Source organism: Miscanthus floridulus, chromosome 4, assembly GCF_019320115.1.
Source record: "Miscanthus floridulus cultivar M001 chromosome 4, ASM1932011v1, whole genome shotgun sequence".
NCBI classification, from domain to species: domain Eukaryota; kingdom Viridiplantae; phylum Streptophyta; class Magnoliopsida; order Poales; family Poaceae; genus Miscanthus; species Miscanthus floridulus.
This window is the reverse complement of record NC_089583.1, coordinates 13,747,057-13,753,056: the sequence shown is the minus strand read 5'-3', so window position 1 is coordinate 13,753,056 and position 6,000 is coordinate 13,747,057. Positions and strand designations below refer to the sequence as shown.

The window sequence follows — 6,000 nt, the reverse complement described above, 5'->3', positions numbered from 1 at the left end:
TATATATATATATATATAGGTGTAGAATACTATTCTACACCAAGCTGTTATACTGAACAAAATTCAATACTGTTTCAGTACTCGTGTTTTAGTATTATTCAGTATTTCGTGGTCTTGTGTGTAGTACGGACTAATACTGAACGTGATTCAGTAGTACTCAGTATTTTTTCTAGTTAATTTTGGCTTGTCGTGTAGAATAGTAGGGTGTAGAATAGCGCGTAGGTGTAGAATATTATTCTACACCAAACTGTTATACTGAACAAAATTCAGTACTGTTCAGTAGTCACGTTTCAGTGTTTTTCAGTATTTCGAGGTACTGGGTGTAGTACTAACTGATACTGAACATGGTTCAGTACTACTCAATATTTTTTCAGATCATTTTTGGTTTGCAGTGTAGAATAATATTCTACACTATAGCGCTATATATATTACACCCAGTACCTCGAAATACTGAAAATTACTGAAATGTGATTACTAAACAGTACTGAATTTTGTTCAGTATAACAGCTTGGTACATCTAGGATGTAGAATAGCGTGTGTGTGTGTGTATATATAGGCTAAAATGCACCTGGGTGTATTATGTGAAGCGAGTGCACCCGACACGTCAGCGCGAGCGGTGAGACGCGCGGAGCGCGGCGAGCGCGAGGTAAGTCCACGCTCCTGCATGCAAAACTAAATGGAGACAACCAACTACGTGATGCCACCTAACAGCTCAACCCACCCACCAGGAAGCATGCAGGAAATCTTTTGTTGATTCCAAACGAAAAAATGCGATATCTTCTAAACCACAGATCTAATTTTAGATCTGTTCGAAGTAGGTTGTTGAAAAAAATATGCTTAACAAAATGAGATCCATGAAGGCTGTATTTGATGAAGTTTTTTTTTTCAAATATGTAATTACAATATGTTGTACTATGAGTTGCAAGCACTTCTACAACACAATTGCAACTTGGTTGTAGCGTATTTAGCACTGGTTGCAACTAATTATAATCTAGTGTAACCTTGTTACTTCTGGTTGTAATTATTCACTACTTAGTTGCAACCCATTTATTACTCTGATTGTAATTAGGTATGCTTGCAACTCCTACTGAATAGAAATGCAACCAGTTAGTACTCAATTGCAGCTAGCAAGTACTCACTTGCAACCTAGTTAGTAGATGCACCTGTCCAGTTGCAACCCTAGTTAGTACTGGTTGCAACTCATTACTATAAAATTACTACTGGTTGCAACAAGTTACTACCCGATTGCAAACCAATTACTACTAATTGCAACTAGTTACTACTTAATTGCAACGCAGTTGCTACTCAGATATGATTGCAGCCCAGACTTGCAACTTGGCGTGATTATAGTGACTAGATGCATATAATACACATAGTTATAACTAGTTACAACTAGGTGGTAGACAAAGTTGCAATCGGTACTACATTGACATGCAACTCGCTTAAAGGATAAAAAATATATCCATATTGGATCTAGTTTTGCTCAAAATATTTTTTTGAGTCGGATGCAACAAACGGTTTGTCAATCGGGGTTACGGTTTAGAAGAAAATTTATTTCAAAGATTCGAACCAACAAAAAATTCCATGCACGCATGTATGCAGTTTAGTGTGATTTGTATGCTAGATGGCTTTACGTGGTAGATGGAAGATACAACTTAACTTAGGGAAGCATGCACCGCATGTTCGCTTGGGCGCGCTGGTTGCTCCAAGTTGGTGCGCCCGCCGACCTGGGTGCATTCTATATACAGGATGTACCTAGGTGTATTATAGGTATATATATATATAAGACGGATTATAAGAGAAGCGAACATGACTTATGTGTGGACTAACAGTGTATGACTAATATATGTAGTCTCGCCATCTTGGGATGAATTGTTGGTTAGGAAGAAAACGACTTAGGTAGAGGTGTACCATGCATGTACAATGTTTGGTTGCATATATATATAGGACATTTACATCACAAAAATTGTGGTGCCATCGTGAACGACTACTGTACTGAGATATATATGGAGGAAAGGAATATCTAGCGAACAGGGATACGTGCTCCTATAGTCCTATACAAAGCACATGCATGTGAAACGACCAAACACAATTTTTGTTCCTGTGATCAGTATGTAGTACAACTGCACTGTGCACTGTCAATTAACCTCTCCCACAGGCTACACGGCACAGAGTTTAAGGGGGACGAAATGCACTATTAGAGCAAGTATAATAGCAGGCTGTAAACCGACTAAATGCTGAGGTGGAGGAGAGAGGAGAGGAGAGAGAGCAGAAGCGGGCTGTAAGCTTACAGTCGACTTAGGCACAAGAACTAAGAAAGTCTGTGAGAGAGATAAGTGGGCCATGTATTAACTGTAAAGAGCCAACTACTATATGAGTGGGCTGAGAGAAGGCTGCAAAGAACCTTACAGCCAGCAAGCCGGCTGTATTATTAGTCTTGCTCTTAGCTAGCTGCTCAAGTAATTAATTAAACCCTGCCTGCATTTGGTTGTTGATGACTTTCCGCTGGTGTCCTCGTCGATCTCGATACGATACATCACTTTTCAACGGCCAATATGATTTCTAATTGCACGCCGTGTACGTGTACATCTCACATCCACATGCATGTATTGTACACCCTCTCTCTCTCTCTCTCTCTCTCTCTCTCTCTCTCTCTCTCTCTCTCTCTCTCTCCACACACACACACACCAAACAGAGGTGTCCACATTACCTTTTATTCGCAACATGCATGATATATATAGCTAGTAGGAGTATTATGTATTTATGTACGTACGTATCATTACAGATCATGCATGCATACATGTGTACAATGCCAGCTACTATACAGACGGCACAATTCAATTCACAGGCGTGCATCTCGCTTTCTGGTTAATTACTTGAATTGTTTGCTTGCATTGTGTGTGACCAATAAAAAAAACCCACGGCTAGCTTTGCGTAAAAAAGGAAAGGAAAGAAAAGAAGAAGGAAAAGATCATCCCCACCACTCCTCCGGCCAGTATCCTACTCACAAATCACAATTTTCTTATCAGATAACCAAATAAATTACTTATTATGTCGTTATAATTTTTCGTATTTCTTTTCAAGAGTTGCAATTCAAAATAAGTCCCTTATGCCAACATTTTTTTTAATTACACGGTACAACACAGATTCACTTTTTTCTTGGCCTTAATTTTTTCAATTGGGATAAATATATGTCCATCGAGTAAAATAAAAGTTATTATTATTATTATTATTATTATTATTATTATTATTATTATTATTATTTTCTCTTGGACTAACTACTTCCTTGGTTGACTTACTAGTCCTTGGTTAATTTATTGTGCCCTCATATATATAACAGTGTTATAAAAAGAATTGTGAAGCTATGGGCCTGGCACTACAATTTTGGCCCATTTATTATATGTCACCAAGAGGCCTTCCATAAGAGCCATAAACTTTTTTTAGACACTACCCTGTTTATTTATGAAAAGAATATTGGTTTGACAAAGTTAAGTAGTATAGTATATTATTAATATAGTACTACATACGAACCTGTTAGTTGGGAACTGAAACTTAGAAAGCTGCCCATAACTCAGATTATGACGCATTAGAGCTATAGCAAAGGTAGCTGCTAGCTAGCTAATGCAGGCACCCATTTTTTCTATGCATGTGTAGGTTGATTATGTGCATAGAGGTAAATAGGTTTTTTCACAAAGTCTAAGACAAAAGGTGGTGGTTAGGGGGGTGTTTAGGGTGACACAATGTATATATTTGCCGTTGGGACCACCACGTTAGTTAGTTGTTACATCAAACTAGCTAGAGCAAACTAAGCAATCCTTTCCCTTCTCCTAGCTAGCTACATAACCACCAATATCAAAGCCTGGCCAATCACATGATTTCGTGCCACGGCTATATATGCTACCCATCTCTTCCCTGCCTTCTTCCTCCTCGCATCCTTTTTCTTTCCTTCTCTCTCCCCCCCCCCCCCCCCCCCCCCCCCCCCCCCCAAAATGTTGTGGTGCATCCTCTAGTAGCTGAAGCTGCCAGCATGATCTGAGGTGTGGTTTATTTGCTAGTTGGCCACAGGCCCAAGCATGATGGCCCAACAAAGCAACGATCAGATCATGCTGTGCAGTTTCATCTGCTCGTGGATGCACAGCAGATACTGAGCCAGCGTCAATTAGTTCAAGGGTAATTCACAAATTTCTAGGTACAGATTGATTTGTTGTGGCAGAGCGAGCTTCGATCGGAGAGCACCAAATCGACAATTCAAGAACTGAAGGTGAAATGAACAGGTCGCTAGATCCTTTTCAATTTCGAATTCCTTCTTCTTGCCTTGCAATGTTGATGCATTATGACTAGCTACTTTTCTTGCTTCTCGATCCCCCATATGATTTGCAGGTTTGTATGCAGTGGTCTAATTGTGTATTAGATTGTTCTGAACATTATGTACTGTATATGATATCATCATATATTTGGAGTGGTATTTACCCGTTGGAGATGGAGATCGTCATACAAAGCAGGAAGGATATTCATCAACTGAGAAGTGAATAACTGATCATTGGCGAATGAATTGAAGGACTATTTCTTTTGCATGCATACTCAACGATTTGCAATTTTGCATGCATATTTTGTGATGTGAAGCAATTTCTAGCTTTTCACTATATATACCTAATACTAGCTACACGCCGCCTGCATATATATGTGATTGTGTGTGTATGAATATAATGTAACTACCTGAAAATATTCGCACCTTTCTCCTTTCATTATCAGCTAGTACACCACTACTAATTTAATGCCACACACACACACACGCCCTGTTCGCTCGGCTGATAAGCCATATCTGAAAGTACTGTTGGCTGATTTGTTATGAGAGAAAAATAATATTCGTTGACTGAAAAAGTACGGCTTATAAGAGGACCTAATAATGCTGAAAAAGTACGACTTATAAGAGGACCTAATAATGCTGAAAAAGTACAGACCATTTTGAATTAAATAGAGGACCTAATAATTAAACACAATTGAGATTGATTAATCATTAGTTGGTTGATTGGCGTGTGTACAAGAGCACGTTTAGTTCCCGGATCTGGGTGTGGCCAAATAATTAATGTGTTACTGTAGCGTTTCATTTGTATTTGTGAATTATTGTCCAAACATTGACTAATTAGGCTTAAAAGATTCGACTCGTAAAGTACAACCAAACTGTGCAATTAGTTTTTAATTTTGTCTACATTTAGTACTCCATGCATGTACCGTAAGTTTGATGTGACGAAGAATCTTCTTTTTGCATAGTGTATTTTTCAGGAGTTTGGTGGGAACTAAACATGGCCCAACATTAGATTCTCTGTCCCTTTCTACTATAGCCGAAAGTTGGGTGTGGTCTTAATATCCCCATAATGCTTGCCATTCCTCCTCACTCATCAGTGGCATGAAGGAGATCCGTGACAGATTGGTAGTGCAGATAAACAAAGATATAAATGTACGGAGAGGAGATCCAAACACTGATTGATGAAAAGATGGCTGTAAAAACATTATTGTGGCAACGGTAGCTCACGTACTGCTTACGGCTACAATAACTCTGCTTGCCATTATTTGTAGCGTCTTAATCGATCGTCCAAGTAAAGTAAATTGATTGCTCATGAACGTTATTAATATTTTTTTTATCAAATTCAAGGAGAAAAAGATGATGCCATTACACCATGTTTAATTTATTTTTCGCCATTGTCTGACGTCTGTATTCATTCATTCAGAGAAAAGGCCAGCCAATTATAAGGGTTGCAGTTTGTTCTTTATGAATTTAAGAATTCCTGGGGTTTGCATTTGTTGCTTAAATTAGGTACTTCCTCTATTCCAAATTGTAAGTCATTCTAGTTTTTCAAGACACATAGCCTTTATTATTTAAAAAAGGGCAGACCCAATGTCGGAGGCTCCCATATGAGTGGGGTCTGGGGAAAAGAAAAACCGAGGCGAGTCTCCCCGCAAAATCTGCGGAGAGACTGCTTCGAACCCGCGACCTGGTGA

General features: G+C 38.8%; 1 long non-coding RNA gene across 1 annotated transcript; it reads left to right on the top strand.

Moving 5' to 3' along the window:
- Positions 1-3,992: 3,992 nt before the first annotated feature.
- Positions 3,993-4,649, top strand: LOC136550980 (uncharacterized). The gene is made up of 2 exons (XR_010782414.1): positions 3,993-4,274; positions 4,381-4,649. It is a non-coding gene; the product is annotated as an uncharacterized lncRNA (long non-coding RNA).
- Positions 4,650-6,000: the final 1,351 nt, after the last annotated feature.